General features: G+C 40.1%; 1 long non-coding RNA gene across 1 annotated transcript in view; it reads right to left on the bottom strand.

Annotated features, from left to right (window-relative positions):
* Positions 1 to 11427: 11427 nt before the first annotated feature.
* LOC112945135 overlaps positions 11428 to 17346 on the bottom strand; it is a 17659-nt gene continuing 11740 nt past the window's right edge. The window contains exon 2 of the long non-coding RNA XR_003248957.1: positions 11428 to 11925. This is a non-coding gene — a long non-coding RNA (uncharacterized LOC112945135). The remainder of the gene's footprint in view (positions 11926 to 17346) is intronic.

Below are 17346 nucleotides of genomic sequence, written 5' to 3' on the forward strand. Positions count from 1 at the left end.
GGTATCATGATTTCAAATGTGTTGACAATTCTGAACATGCTTTATAGTGGTTCCAAGAAGTTTTCCTAAACRTGTAGCTCTTACTAATATTGTGCTGTGAGCTACTCATCTACAACAATGCCAAAGATCCCATAATGACATAGAAAGAATAAATCTTTCTTATATAACCATGAGTCAAATTTTGCACCTACATAGACCTTTGGATGTTAATGGAGGTTCACAAGCTGTAATGTAGAAGATGATTATATCTAGACATATTTACAAGAYGTGGTATCAGAAAAAAAATATAGCCACTAATTTGAGACTGCTGGCTCACATGTACCCTTGAAACTTTGAAGTTATACAACTCTGAAAAATAGGTTACTGCGTGAAGTCAGAAACATAAAGACTCAAGGAGTCTTTGTGTAGCTCCACTGAGTAAGCTAGGAAGAGAATCTCTGTCTAGATTCATATTAAGATATTTGGATTAATTTTAGATGAGATCACTCCTTTTCTGTTGATTTTTTAAAAACAGTCATGCAGGAAAATATTCATTTTTTCATTACATATTTATGGACAAAGATTTTTTTAAAAAATTTTGCTTATTCTCTCACTGTTTCCACTGTCTCCCAGAAACAGTTTGACCGTGAGACCTAGCCTGATGGGCTGAAGTATTCTGTTCATCTTTAAACCACAGATGTCTAGAGAAAAACATAATGTTATTTAAAGTCCTTTCTAAATTCATAAATATATTATAAAATGAAACCACTCTTCATCTGCCTTCCAGAATGCCCTCCAGCTTGCAAGTGAATGCAACTTTTGGATACCAAATGCAGCCTCTGAGGAAGACAGTCCCAGACTGTCTTGACTACTAGACTTGGTCTGGACTCTGTGCACTGTCACTTTCATTCCTGAGGGCTCTGCACAAGGTTCATATCCCTATGCTCTTTTGACTAAATGATGCTGAGTTGCCAGCATAAAAAGCTTATATTTTAACAAAGGCCATCACTTGTTAATCCTTCTTCTTGGATGCRTTGTGATATACTACTATTACTAGCCTATGAGCCATTCCCTTTTGTTCTCTATATGTCCTGATTTTTTGAAGACTATGACCTGAAATATCTCTCTGTCCTGTCTTCACAGAGGCAACCTATGTTATTCTTTCTACTTCAGAAAAAGACCTATTACTTTTATCTTCTACACATTTCCACACATCTTCTACAACCTTTCCTCCAGTTACATTGAATTTGTCTCCATCAKCATCCTGTAATAACATAACAACTCATACAATATCTTCATTACTTAAAGAAACTTCCCTGTCTCCCTCACTGCTTTCTTCTCTTAGCCAAGCTTACCTAGTTATTCTCATTTCAAAGTAATAGAAAAAGGGAAAGTTCTGCTGATGGTACCCCTTAAGGGGACCATAAACTGTCCACAAACCCTGTCACTATGGCCTTCTGCATTTGATATTTTCTCTTATTCAGTTGTAAATATCACAACAAAGTAATAGCCTTGCAGAGTTGCTGTTCATRGTCTCAGGTGGAGGCATGATGTGCAGGTCATTGCGGGGACCTAGCTGTGCTTTTCCCAGCTCAGAGCATGCAGAGGTACTCACACAAGATGGGAAATATTTATGGCAAAGCCAACAGCTCAGTCAGCACTAGGCTCCTGAAAGGACTAGATATTGACCCTTCTCCTTTCCTCTGCTCACCTAGGATGATTGTTGCTGTGGTCATCTCACTAATATTTCCCTTTTCCTTCCCTGACCATGGATTCCAAAATGCTGTCCCTATTACTTGCCCACAAATTGGGGACTGAGTGTATTTGAATTGAATTCCAATTGCGAATATATTAATATATGGTTTTAGTTCAGAAGGAAGTGTGGTGAGGAAAAACACAGTGGAGCAAGGATCCTACCAAGCATGAATCAAAGCCTTGGCAGCTCAGCATTGAGGTAAAACTGACAAATCTGTGTGGGCATCATTTTCATAATGAAGAATTCACTCAGAACCCTGCCAAGAGACCTGACAAGCAAATGAACAAAGATCTGGCCATGCTTCTCAGAGTAAGTATTTACTTACATATGTCACATGCAATTATTTCTATGACTAGATGTCACTGTCATGTATTAGCCTTAACATTTATTAATAGTTTTCATTATTAAAAAATGTGAAAGATGTGCCATAAAAGGTCTATGGGTCTAAAAGATGTTCTCCCTCCCTAGACTGGCATAAAAKCGGAACTTGATAAGAAACAAGCAGAAAGAGAAATCTAACCGACAGGAAAAGGGTTAAGGCAAGGAAAAGGAGAATGAGGATCATGGCTCTGATGATAAAATAACAGTGAGTACTGTCAATGACACATTTGCTACTTTATGCTTTATCAACCCTTCCTCCTTATTTTCTTCTGTTAAAATAGAGGAGAATTAGGAAATGACACAGTGTGAAGTATTTAGAACATTTGGAAGAAAATATTGCTGGTATAAATGTTGGCATGTTGGCCTKGGATACTGAATGCAGGTATTTATCAATAAATAAATAAATAAAAGGAAGAAAGAAAGAAATATTCTCTGCAACTGCTGATCTTCAAGAGACATATCTGTGCTCAGACCTTCAAAAAAATGTATGTGGTTTTTTTTTTGTTTGTTTTTGTTTTTTTTTTTTTAGGAAATGCAGAATCAGGAATTTTGGACTCCAGTGTTGCATATTAAGGTTCAGTTTGGTAGGGATGGGCTTGCTAAATGAATCCAAAGAAAATAGGAACTTACTTCCTGGTGAGAAAGCATAAATCAATTCATATGTCCACTCCTTCCTCCACCATAGCCCTTTTTATTAAGAATGAACAAGAAACAATCTCATGTGGCTAGGGGGACTACGTACTCTGGTAGGATGGCAAGCAATAAGAAATGAAGGCACCGGTCCAAAGCGCAATAGACTGAAATTGGCTGAAATATGTTCCCATAACGTATCTCTTGAATATTTATAAATAACAACACAGTACAAAAGACTGTGCTGTTCCAATCAGTTTGCAAAAAGATAATAGCCCATCATTTGGTGAACAGAGTGTTTGCCATCAACTATTTTTCCGTCTTTACTGCTGATGGAAGAGAACTCTGGCTGAGTGGACAGATGTTTTTTTTCTGCTAGCTTTGACAACATTTATGTCAATATTCCTTGACCAGAGGAACAAATTAAGCAATAAAATCAACTCCTTCTAACACCGAGAGGCAGAAGAGGCAGAACTGCTGAAGAACTTAAGGCACCGATTAACTCAGAAGTGTTTCCTGCGCGATGCAAATCATTAATGTTCTATGAGAGTGATGAACCAGAACTGTAAACGTAATAAAAATATTACAAATAATATCTATTGTCTATAGAATTCAAGGATATCTTTCTTCTTTCATGAGTTCTTTGATCTGTGACTAGAATTTTTTTAACTTCTTACTTAAAACTCYTTGCATTTTGATTCTGTAGATTACAAGTGAACTTAGCAGGCAGGTTCTTTGTTGCATGAAGAATGGAGAAATAAATTTAAGGAAATACCTCTCCTCAAGAACTTAAATGTGAGAAACTTTACTGAACTAGCACAAATGCTCCTCCCTAATGTGGCCTATGATCAGCCTAATGTTAAATGAACATTCACTGCATCTTTCCTCTGCCTGTTAGACAACTAATTGATGTGATGCTGATGAATAAAAGAGCTGGTATTTCAGCCATGATCTCACTTCACCACTGCAGTTTACTGAAAGCCCCCAAGCTACAGCGCTCATTACAGATCCCTTCACTGAGCTGGCTTTATAGGCAATTTTGTGAAGGGGCAGCATCAGAGCTAGCCCACTGATTGGGACTCCATTGGCTCAGCAGGGCTCCAAGAGTTCAGGGGAGAGAGCACAGCACTGAGCTAAAAATACGCCCTTGCCTCTGCAGAGCCGGGAAGATTGCCTCAGCTAATTGGGAGGGACCTAGAGATCTGGGTGGTATTTTAGGCTAATCTCAAGGTGGGACCTTTGCAGCGTGTATGTGGCGCCGAATATAATCTCCTTCTGCGGTGTCATTCATACCATTGCAGGCATTTACAATCAGAACCATCCTTGATTGACTCATGGCTGTTGCTGCACCCTAGACTTGCCTTGCAGGAATGAGGGGGGGATGAAGGAAGGAAAGAAGGTGAAACGAGTCTGCTGTGAATTGACTTATGAAAGTATGTAGCAATTTCAGGCTGGAGTTGAAGGTGCAAAATGGCCAAAATTACTCTAGCAGGTCCAAGACTAAGGAGGACAGGACAAGTATATACAGTTAGGCACCGACATAAAAGTAGCACCTCAGACAGGGTTTGCTTAAAAACCCTCTCATTGGTATGTATTTCTCTGTCTTGCCTTTTTCTTCTCTTTTGTCTTGTTCTAATTCTCTGGACAAACAATGAAACATAGTCCTAATCTCAGCACTTCCCTAGTTTAACTTTGGAGTACAAAATCCCCATTTGTTCAAAAAAACAGAGTGGTAAAGAGATTCTGTGCTTCTACTTAACCTGCCTGGACTTGGTAAGGCAGAAGGAAATGCAAGAGAAAAAAAAATCAGAATGTAAAAGAGAAAGAAAATACAGTGAGAGAATAAAGTCATGAATAAAAGCAACAGAAGCAGAAGTAAATAAGATATCTGATGGAAAAGGCTAGAAGAAAAACCTTATCATGGGAAATTGAGCATTTTTGCTTTAAATAACATAGTGAACTGTGGCTTCTTGGTATTTTTTTTTACATATACACAGTTTTACAGGGATTTTGCTTTGTTGATAGGACGTATTTCAGCAAAGGGAGCAAAAGTAGAATATTCCACTCTTACAAATTTTATTTTTTATCTTACAGCAATTATTCTTAGAGGAGCTCCATGTAGCACTGTAATCGGAAGAAAAATGCTAAACATACATTGCATGAAACATCTGTGACCAACCTAGCGACCGTATATCACTGCTTGCAATAGCTAATACAATTTTTGTAAGCTTCTTCACATGACACAGAAATATTTTTGTGAAGCAGTTGCAATGCAGATCTTACAGTAGGTACGTATTACAGCAACGTAAAAGTTCAAAGAGAACAATTATTATGATAAAGTTAAATGTATTATTTTTGCCTGAAAACAAATGCTTCGCAAACTGTATTGGTGTCATTGCTTCACACAGAGTCACTTCTTTGGTGATATTTAGACCTTAACACTGCACACAAACAACAGGCAATGTTCCAAGAGTGAAATGAAGAATGGTCTCCTCAGTCAAAGCAATACAGAAAATTTTAGGATGTTAAACTACATTTACAAATAAACAAAAGGAGAAATACTCTAAGTTTCTTAAAATTGTGCTTAATGTCAGCCATCTAAATCTGTATTTAGACGCCTAAATAAGTAGGCTGATGTTTATAAGTGCTGAGGACACAAATGTCTTTTATTTTCCCATTAAGTCCCATTAAAAGTCTAACCTTGAAGACACCAGCTGATTTCTCATTGTTTTTTAACAGCTGTTGCTGTTTATTTCTAATGCCAGTACAGCTAGCATAATTCTAAAAAGAACACAAGTTGCTACTTTAATTTTTATTTAGCTGCCTGAGAACACTTTGCTATAGACTTACAGGATGTTGGAGAGATGTCAGAGAGGAGTGAGTAGAATGAAAAAAAAAAATTATGTAACAAGGAATTGAGATCAAAGACCTAACAACTATAATTCCTGCTATGTCAACAAACTAATTTATCATATAGTAGTGGGCCTATCATTTTATGTTATTTCTCATCTAATATTATCCTGAGAGTCCTTGGCATTACTTTATCCAATGTTTTAGCACAAAACCGTCACTGATGTGAAGCAACAGTGGAGAACTGCAGATATTTCCTGATTTGAGATCTGTGTTGGTTTTTAGAGAAGCATAGAGTTGGCTTCATTGGGATTAGATCAGATTAAAGATCTGGGAAAACAAAAATGATTCTGATTTCTGACTCTATGTGTTAATGGATAAAGGCTTAATGAACTGGCTACTTCACAGGAAAACTCTGGTTTTCTAAGATTGAAAGAAAGAGTATTTCTTACTACAATGATCATTATTATGTGTGGCGAATGTTCCGTGATCTGGCTAGCATAAACTTGGAGATAAACTCCACCATGGTTTTAGCAGAATAGCTCCAACCATATCATCAAGGCTGTTTGGGTTAGAGGTTACTTGGTTGAAAATTATTTCAGGAGTGAACAAAACAAGTCATAGAGTTTATCTGAATATATCAAAAATAATGCTTGATATAAAAATCTTTTCATCATTTTTTACCCAGTGGAGTCCTTGACAGTGGGAATTCTTCTGCTTTCTTGGTCACATAGGGAGATCCACCAACTTCAATAAGGTGAATATTTTTGTACTTGTGATAGAATTTGAACTCTCGATTATAAATGATTAGTAATTAATAATTGTACACTGTAACTTCTGGGATCTGTAAAAATATCTGAACAATATGTGAAATTGAGGAAAAGATTGTATATTTAAAAGTGAGATACCACAAGTCAAGCTCTCATTTTACATTCTTAAATTCAGAATATTTTAGATTTCACAGTGTCAATTTTTTTATTTCAGGGACACAGGTTATATTCGTGTAGTGAATAACCTGATAAATTATTCTTAAATTTAAAGTCTTGCTAACCTGCGATCAGGACGATAAATTTGAAGGATGTCTACCTTAGAAAATAACATCTTGAATGTATTGCATGTATATAAAAAATGCTTTTTAAAACTGATTCATTGGCTGCTTACAGGCTCTTGGTTTAATCTGGCAAAGATGCAAGAAGCATCTTTGAATAACATTCGCTGCAGTAATAAAAGCATATAAAACCCGGTATCTGTTTTGTCACCAGATCCCACATTTTTCACCCATATGAAACTCCCACTGAGTATGAAATGCCCAAGAAATACAGGAAGGAGCCATAAATATTAAGTGATTATATAATGGTGAGTGAGCTGCAGTTCATTTGCACTGGTGAAGGAAAGATCTGCACATTAAGTTCCCACTCCAGTAAGTTAGGGGTCATTTGCTCATTAGTRAAGTGACTAATCCAGTAGTGTAGAGGGTGGATAGTGAAAATAAATTGCATTATAGTACTGACTACTATGATGCATTCTTTATATGCTCTTTGTGTTATCATTCAGAGAATATCCCTTTAACCAACCCTTGGTGTTTCAGTCGTGCTAGAAGGAATTTTATCAGAACTAACAGGAGTCTTCATAAGGAAAGAAACAATAGAACRAGAGGGAAATAAATAATAATTAGATAACCAGGAAACAGCACTAACACAATGAGTGGTCAGTCATCAGTTTAAACTGTCACATTTGTCCCGAGATGATCAGAACCACCACAGTGAAGCAGCAACAACAAAGTTTATGATATATCAAGGTTTATGCACTTGGAGAGCAACTTCAGGGAAGTGAAGGAAACAAATGGGGGAAAAAATGGAGGTAAACTTCATATTTAAAGTAGATGAGTGAACAAACAACTCTAATCATTTAAATTCCTAAAAAAAAWAWATATATAGCTTAAAGGAAGCCTCATTGCCCTTTCCTGATATTTGTAATGGCCTAAGAATAATATTATAATCTAGATGTGTCACTTAATTATGATAAATTTTATTTCCATGCATATTGTCTTCTCACAYATGTTTTAACAAGGCAAATCTACTCTGCTTTTTTCAATTCATAGAAGTGGCACAAGGTAGTTTTACCACATGGAAATATCACTCTGCCTCTTTCCGAGCAATGCTCAAATTTTACAGATTTTTTAAGCAAAGTATATGCATTCTGAATATTCAGATGGAGAATATTTATGTAGACACTGAAATCTTTGAAAACTAAAGCCATTTGCAACAAGATTTTTTTTGTAATTCAACTTTGCAGTGCATACAATGTGAAATAAAGGGGCAAGTAGATTAACATYATCTATTAATGCTTACCAACCAATATTTTGCTTTACACTTGCAGCATTCTGTCTGTTCCTTCTGCTTTGATTTCTTTTATACCTCTTTTGTTAGAGATGCCTAAAACRTTTCTGCCAGTTCCTGAGTAAAACATCTAACATAAAGCAGCAAAGTTCTGTTTGCTTTGCTTTACAGCTTTCTGAGTTAAATCTGTGTTTAATTGGAGCTAATCTGAGTCATCACAAAAAACAAATACCTTTTTTTTCCCCATATACATTGCCATACAAAGTAGAAAAGGATTTGAGTTTTTAATTGTGGTTGTTTATGACCCTCCTTGGTAAGACTTGCTRAATTTCTAATTATGTGCTTAACAACTGGAACAAGCGCCATATATTACTGCATAAAAGTCTCCCTTGATCATTTTCTTATAAATTCCACAGTAGTCTCAATCAGTAAAGGTGTAGGCTTGCTTTCTTGACATTTATTGAATAACCATTATTTAAATTATTTTGCTTGTTTCAATGAATTTGTCATACATTGTATTTTACAATAGATTTTCTTTTTACTTGTTATTTWCATAAAAATTGCAATGCTTTATTGTCAGAAATAGTGAAATGAATGCATATGTGTAGAAGTAAAATGCAGTGCATCCAAAAATCAGAAGTGAAGAGAAATTTTAAAAAGTGCAAATTTTAATTTTGCTATTGAACTGCATTTTTAAGAAAACTTTCAAATAAAAAATATTGTCACAAAAATGTAACTCCAAATGTATCTGTTCAAGCATTTCTAATTTATTCGAAATTAATCTGATTTCACACGAGGATAAAGACATAGAAAAAATAGCCTTTCTCATCTTAGTGGCAGTGGTGTAAAAGGCCTTGATCCAAAGGCTACTTGAAGTCATTACAGGGGCATCACTTAGCCTTGGATCAGGGCATTAGCAGAGGATATGCTGAATTTTAAACAGATGTGAGACCAGAGTCTAACTCGATATACAGATACTATATTAACCATGCTGAAATCTGTTTCTCTGTGTTAGCAGGATCAGGGAATAGTTTTACCATTCTGATTGTCTGCAAGCCAAGAAGCTGTATTTCTGAGAAAGAAATCAGAGGAACTGAGAATTTTTTCCTAAGAAATCTTTTCTATCACTTTTTTTTTCAAATTGGAAAAAAATATCCTACATATTTATTATTATTATTATTATTATTATTATTATTATTATTATTATTTATGATAGCTTGGAAATGGCAGATAATTCTACCCTGGAAAACAAAGTACAATGCTAAAGGAATAAATAAAAAGAAAATACCTGGAGGTTTGCTTTCTTGTGGTGTAGACGTTACAAAATAACTGACAGTAATTTAAATTTCATCATTATCTTGCATATGTATGTTCTTTAAAAGTTTAGTTGATAGTCAATTTTAGATTGCTGACTTAGATCATAGTACAGTAATTAGACCGAATTAAAGTAAAAAGCAAAAAAAAAAAAAAAGAACTAAATAGTGTAATACATTGGGTAATATATTTTTATCAGCAACTCCACTGATAATCTTACCCTGTATGTATTATCACAGAAGAAAAATGCTTTGTTTATATACCTCTCTTATAAAACTATCTCTGAAATAATGTAGCATTGCTTTAGGTAACAGGTTTCACTGAAACTATTATATATATTTTTATTGCACTCTAACACTGTAGCAGTGAAAATAGCAAAGATCTCAAAGGCTGCAGCATGGCTCATAGTATTCTATTGGTTCAAAGAAATGTGATTTGTTATGTACTACTTACTTAAAATAAATGTCTTGTAGTAACACAGTGATATGAAAGATCAGAACAAATACTGAGGAAACAGAGCTAACGCAAATGTTTGAAAATAATTCTGTTTCTTATCTGGACATAAGGTGAAATGAAGCACACAAGGAAGAAAAGMTGAGACTGTTTCAGTGCAAGAGGTGATCCTGTCCATTCTTGGCATTACTGCTCTCCTGTAATTTTTAATTTCATAACTGGTATTTCTGATCATTTTTCATGAGAGTGAATTGTTATTCCTTCTGCATAATTTTGAACTGAAACTGGAAGAATAAGAAAAACAAACAAACAGAAAAAACCCAAACCCTGTGTGCTCCATTTACTGGATATATGGTTTTCTTCYCCCTGTGTGTGCGTGTGCCAGATGGCACTACACTGTGTTGGATGATAATAAACATGAAAAATACAGTCAGTGCATGAGCAGAGATAACTGTGACTGAATATACCAGGACTGGAGCTGGTAGGGGGAAGGGGYAGAAGTTCCAGCTGTGAGAAAAAAACAAAGTTCACCTTCTCAAGGGAGGAGTAGCTGTTGTTTCCAATTAGCTTGTGCTGGCAGGCACGTGTGGGGGAACCAGGAAGAGTGATGAAGCAGGGTTTAGACATCATGGCTGTAAGACCATGATGGATACCCCAGCATCCAAGCTGAGGGAGAGGAGTCCTCTAAAGTCAGGGGCAGATCYGGGTCCATCATGGTCTTGATAGCATCAAACCCAGTCTACCTGTGGTAATAGGAACAGGTTGTGATGTTTGAACTGCAGAAGGTCTGGGGGACGTGGGGTTGGTTGAACCACCACAAGATCTTCATCTCTGATGCATTAGGCAGCGGGGGGTGCCTGGAAGGACTAACCACTGGCTGGACATGGGTTAGGAAGTGTGTAACTGGGAAGAGGAAAGTATTTGGGTCAAGGACCTGCAGGCCTTTGACCAGGTGAAGAGGAAATTGGGCTGCCTGTCTTTCCCACCACTACCAGGAAGTTAGGATGAACCAGGAGTAATCAACTATCCTCTTACCAAAGGGATGAGGTGGTGCCCAGCAAAGGGACAAGTAGTGGTCTGCAGCTAGCCACTGCACCCTSCTTCTCCACCAAATCGCTCCAGATGGGGATACATTCATCTACAGGAACAGAGCATGTGTTCCTGGCCATGTGCATTCCAGTTGTCCTCTGTGTAGTCAGTGGTTCCACAAAATTGCTTTTCCTCTGGGTTTCTACATCCAGATTAGCCAGGGAGAGACTTCAAGGATAGTTCAAAAATGCCCTGGACCTCCTAAGAAATGAATGAGGTGGGGAAAMAACTGGTGTTATGGGGAAAGTGGTGAACTGACAGAGGAGAGAATCTTATAGATATCTCTTAACAATACTCCAGAGGGGAAAGGTTTAAAATAGTCAAAGTTTCCATCTTTACTCATTTGGCCAAGAAGCTGACCTAGGAGGAAACACTGATTTGCTTTTCACCCAGAACTTGTCCTTAGAGAGATAAATTTACAGATTCTGCCTTTGGCTAGGAGAAAGAAACTTTCAGCCAGAAGATCTAGCAGCACACATGCAGTAACTTAATTACCACATTCACTTCAACATTTCTTTATTAATTTATTTTTATTTCTGTTTATCATCTTTCTCATCTTACAAACACACTTGATTCTGAAAGGAGTTAAATTTAGGAAGTTAATCAAATTGTAGTGGATAATTCCTAACTTTTAAGTAATTACATCTTTTGCTTCATTTGTAATTTACATGATGTCATCACAGAATACATTACCCCAACAAAAATAAAAGCACTAGTTTACAGGAAGGAGAAAAAATGAGTTAATCTCGGATCTGCAATAAACGTAATTAATAGTTTTTTTGACTTGTTCTCTTAGTCTGATGAAATGTTGTTCTCTGTTCCTGCATGAATGGTAAAGATAGCCCACACATACTCAGAAGTATGACCCTCCATCTATGAGTTAGTCAGTGTCCGAGTCTGGCTATGGTATTGTCCATCTCTGTAGGCTCGTTGCAGTAGGTTTGTTGCTGGAGAAGAAGTTCTTGATCCACCAGTTCCTGAGAGATARCAGACAGCAATGAAGTAAAGGTTCAGTCCCCAACGTTTTAAGATACTGATCACACAGACCTTTGCTCCTTGAGTGAAGGCTCCTGAGATGAGGATGGAAAAGAGGGGAGTTTCCTCTGCTCACCACATGGTGATCACAAATGTCACCTACAGACAAAAGAAAATAAAAGAAATGGTGAGTGAAACACGGGCAAGGACTTAGCCACTTTAAAATGCACATTAATCATCCTACATCTCTCAGCTTTACTGCAGTAAAAGCTACATTTTCACATCGAGTTAAACATGTTAAACTTTGGTACCAACATTGCAAAGGGGAGCTCTGCAGCAAGACTTTAATGAATATTTAGGAGTGGCAACTGCATGATTGTATTAAGAAGCCAGTATTCAAAAAAAAAAAAAATCTCTTAGCGGCCCCATAAAAATACAGCTTAACTGCTGCATTAATCACTTGTAAAGACACTGCCTGACTTTTCTAAAGCCCTGTGTATCTGAAGTTTTTGAGGCAGTTATGAATAAATACTTCATTGCCTGCTCTCGGGAACGTTTCCTCAGAGCTAGCTCATTAAATTGCCTGAATTGACCCCACCTAAAATAAGTTAAATATAACTTAAAAAACTATCCAATTTGACTGGGGGGAGTGAGGCAGGAGTTGGAGAGGGGGGAAAAAAGGGGGAATGCATTCACCAAAAGGTTGCAAAAGATATTTAGCATCAACTCTACCACAGTTATTACGAGTGTAGGAAAAGGCACCCAGAGATCGCATCGGACAATGTGGCTCAAATCCCAGTCCCCAGTTGTTCTGTGGGTCCCCCCTCCTTTTTTTTTTTTCGGTGACTCCGAAAGATGTCGTGGAGGAGTGAAATCCTTGCGAAGGGCTGCTCATGCATTCAGCTTGTATAGTTTTCAAAATGTGATGTTGTGCAATGATGACATTAGAGTAGCAACCAAGGGTCCGAGACAGCAACGCCTGCTGCAGCTGGGCTTCGCTTTGAAATTCCCAAGACAATGGAGGCCAGTGTTCTCCATCGCTTCGCCTTTCCATTCCATTTGCATAGTCTGTTCTGCCTGATTGACCAGCTTGGGCTGTCCAAGGGACCAGCATTGTTCACAGATCACTTCAAGATGGCACAGATGACAAGATTCAGGTGAGAGATGAAGTGGGATGATTCTCAAATGCTGCAAGAAAAAGCTACCCTGGGAACTTTTAACACAAGAGAAACAAACAGTCCGAGAATTTAAGTAGTTCTGGATTTGTCTTTTTTATTTGTATTTTTTGGGGGGTTTTATATATATATATATATATATATATACACACACACATATATGTGGCAATATTCTCTGCTGACACATAAACATATGTGCTGACAAATAAACATCTGTATTCAAAGTTTGCAGATTTGTTTTTTGTTTTGACTTCTTTTTTCTTGATTTGAATTTTTTTTCTAACCCTTTCTTTCCCCTGGCAAAGATGGGAGCTCTGCCACTGGAAACCTCTACATATTGAAACTTACTTATTAAAATCATAAGAGGACAATAAGTAAAGCACATCACAGAGATGAGTTGTGAAATTCCTTGGTGCCCACTCTGTAACTAAGTGCCAGGATTAATTAGTTAATGTTCACAAGGCACTTTGAACGTGGAAAACTCTCCTACAAATGCAAAGCGCGGGGACAGTTATTAGCAAGCACCACACAGCACAGGAGGACTGCAGTATTTTCTGGGCTTGGAGCGGTTGTCTCAGATGGTCCGAAAAGAGAGCCTGGAACAAACCTCTTTTTTTTTCCCCCCATAGAAGTTGGAAAAGCTCTATTGCCCCAAGTTCCCCTATAAAATGTCATAGTTTGTCGCCCCCACCCCTTCCCAGGTGCTCGAGTAAACACATACAATGGCAGCGCCCCTAAAATGAGTTTCATTTTACACCGATGTTTTGACTTCATCTCAAAAAGACAAAATCTTTGTCATACAAGTATGTTTTCCCTGGAGGGTTTTCCAGCACAATTTGCTATAATTTCTTTACACCTAACAGAACTGATGGGATCTGAGCAGTAAAACATATTCCCACAGTAGTTTCGCTCTCTCGCACTCTCCGTTACCCTCCTGGGGTTCAGATTACTCTCTAGTATAAATATTGCCAATAATTGTGCTAATATGGTGATTCTCCGAAAGAAGCAGAACTCTCTCCTCCTCGTACAACAGACTTAAAGCTAGGCAACTTCTGCTTAATCTTTCGGTGTATTCTCTCCTAGCCACTTTCTTTCCCCTGCAGCCCCTAATACACTTAATTACATGATTTACGGGAATTGCCAACAAGGTCCCGAGGGCTGCTAAGTCGGACCCTGGGCACTGAACAGTGTAAGGTGTGTGTGAGTGCGTCMGATTCAGATGCACTGAATCTTCCCCTCGCCATGGGGACTCTTCAAATTTATCTCGAAGTTCAGGCCCTTGTCTTCTGCTCTACACATCCCCTTTCATCTTTTGCTTCAGTCACCAATTTTTCTTCCTCATCCTTTCCCCTCCCTGCCCTTTTCCTCCCCAACGGAGGGGGTTAAAAGCTGTGGAGGAAACTTAAGTGCCTCCGGAGTTTGTTTAATTTCCCTCCAGTGTTTACTGATAATTCGAGAGACGCTTATCTCGGGAAATATAACGATTAATACAACCGCAGGTTTCCAGATAAGTGATTGTGATGGAGATTGTTGGCGAGAAAATAGACAATTATCCGCTGTTAGCTTTACATAAAGATCGCATTAACTTGAATTAGTTATCAGACAAAAGAACATCGCAAAGCTGCACCTTTCTGCCAAGGCAGCCGCTCGCCGACGGCCGCGGGCTGCGGGTGCCCGGTGCGGGGACGAGGCGGGCCGCGGAACCCGGCGGACCCCGCGGAGCAGCGCGGAGAGGAGGTCGAGCCCCGGMGCGGCGAGATCGCTTTAATGCCGGCTGCCCGGCCGCGCTGCCCTCGTTTCTRTAGGGCGAAATGAACGGGGACGTGGGGCAGCCGCAAGCCCGGGGGGAGAGGTGCCCGAGGAAGAAGCGGCGTGGCCGATCGCCAAGAAAACCTCGTTTCAAGGCGGGGTGGGGGAGCGGGGGGGCATGTGGCTATTAAAAAAATGCCGACACAATAATAACATTACCAAAAAAAAAAAAAAAAAATCTAACTGAAATGATAACTTGGAGGCAGCCTCGCCATTTGCATATGAAACCAGCGGCCAGGAGCGTGGCAGCCCCCTGGCTGCATTATGTGCTCCGAGGTCCCACCTCCCCACTCCCCCATTCCCCCCCCCAGATTGAAAGCCTTTTGATTATTTCTCCTCTGCGAAGAAAGGGCTGATTCCTCGGTAATTGATAGCGAGGAAGGGCCGTAATTAATTTCGCAGCAAAGTAAAGTGCAGCTTCTTCTCCCGACTGGAGAGGAAGGACGGCAGCGAGGAAAGGGGGCGAGGGAGCGGAGGCGAAGGGAGCTCCTCCCAGGAACCCCGAATTAAAGGGAATCTCGCCTCGCGCTCTCCGGYGCCGAGACCCCCCTCGGTTCCTCGCCACCCCCTCTCTCCCTGGGGAGGCAGGAAGGGCAGGGACCGTGGGCTGCTTTCATGAAGTCGCTAAGCATTCACCAGGCGCTTGTGTCGCGGGGGGTTTCTGTGGGAATCGGGCAGAACGCGTAATTGCGGAGGGGGGAGAGAAGCCGGGTGCAGCGCCGGCTGGGTTCTCTCTGGAATTAAAGGCAGCCTCCAAAATGGGGTGTTTGTCAGCGAACTTCAGTCGGGAGAGAACCTGCTATTTCGGATCAGTGCGTTTTCTGTACTGGATCCTCAGGCAGATCCTTAAGCACTGTTTTTATGTGGGAAAGCAATGAAGGGCACGGGGGGAAGGGTACCAAGGGCTCAATTAGCGTGTGTTGGAGCACTTATATATATATATATATATATATACACACACACATATATATACATATATATATATACACACACACACACAGACACTTTAAGTGTCAGACTGAAACCCAATAGATGCAGAGCTAGAAAACAGGTCGGGATGGGAGAGCGATCGAAGGTAGGTGTTTTTGTCTTATGCATTAGGCAAAGGCGAAAGTAGTACAAAAAAAAAAAAAAAAAAAAAGAGAAAAAAGAAACACCCGGTAGGGGATGTCAGGTGAAGCGGTGCTGCTCCTTGCTGGCGCGGTAGAGCCGGAGCTGTCCCCAGCGCAGGGACGTGCTGCTGCGGTTTCTGGGTCCCCGCTGAATGGAGCGGATAATGATCCCCGGTTCCCAAGGCAGGCTTGCTGCTGCCTGGTGAGCCTTGGATTTGTGTGGTCCAAGCCTTTCCCAGCTTGTCCCATTCTGTCACCGGGATAAGGGGCTCCCTCGGCTCGTTTGCACCTGCGTCGCTTTTGGCTCCTTCAGGAATGCGCTGAAGCTTGTAATCAGCTTTGTGAAGCCATTGAGTGCACGGCTGAGTGAAACTTCCAAAGCTCGCGGAAAACTGGCCCGCTGAATAGGAGTCAGCATGGGGCTTCTCTCCAAGCCCCTGGCCTGCCAAATTCCAGCAGAGCCCCTCACAATCAGTCCACACAGGCTTTACTGCTCTCCCCGCACTAAGAGAAGTGAGAAAAGAAAAGCTAAAATACCAGTCACCGAGGTTAGCAGTTTGTTCCCAGATTAATGGCAAGCGCCTCTCCCCCGTGTAACTAACCAATTCACTGGGAAGATGTGTGTGTGCAAATGTATGCATGTATATATATGTATATATACACATGCATAGGAATATGCCTATGTGCATTAAAAAAAAAAAAAAAAAGAAAGAAAAGAAAGAAAAGGAATAAAGAAGTAAGGAGAAAGGGGATCGCTGCGAACATTTCTATGACCGCGGGCGCCGAAGGCTCCTGTAGCAAACAGGTAGCGGGCTGCCTCACTGTCGCCACAAAGTCACACTTGGCGCCTCAGTATTTTCTCTAGCACTATGGTTCCAAGGCTCCGAATGAAGGTGACCTTCGGCTGCGGTCGGTTTTTCGTAGCATAGAGGGAAAGTCAAATGACCTGCATCGCTGAGAACCCGAGCAATAGATTAATAATAATAATAATAATAATAATAATAATAATAATAATAATAATAATAATAATAATAATAATGTCAACGGCAGCCTTCCCCAGTAAACTGTCTTTGTGGCAGGACATGCTAGAGGCCCCGGACTCGAAGTTTTCACGCTGCGCTTTGTGCCGGTCGGCGCTCGCGAGCGGGGCGCGCAGCCCCCGCGCCCCCGGCCGCGCTCCCCAGCTCCGCTCCGCGGGGCCCCGCGGCTGCGGGGGCTGCTCCAGCTGCCGCCCCCCGCCCGCCTGCGCCGAGGAGAAACGCGGCAAGGAGAGGGCCCSCTGCGGGGATCTCCCTTCGCTCCGCGTCTTGCGCTGAGTGCCCTTGACGCTTATTGCACTCGCTGCTTCGCTGCTACCTTTACACCTTTTTTTTCTTTCTTTCCTAGATCTTACTGCTGACGTAGCCTACAGCAAGCACCGCACTAGGCAACTCCAGAATGCTTGGTACTACTTTTTTTTTTTTTTTTTTTTTTTTTTTTTTTTT

The sequence above is a fragment of the Nothoprocta perdicaria genome, unplaced genomic scaffold, assembly GCF_003342845.1.
Source record: "Nothoprocta perdicaria isolate Ctin4 unplaced genomic scaffold, notPer1 scaffold_183, whole genome shotgun sequence".
In the NCBI taxonomy this organism is placed as follows: Eukaryota; Metazoa; Chordata; class Aves; order Tinamiformes; family Tinamidae; genus Nothoprocta; species Nothoprocta perdicaria.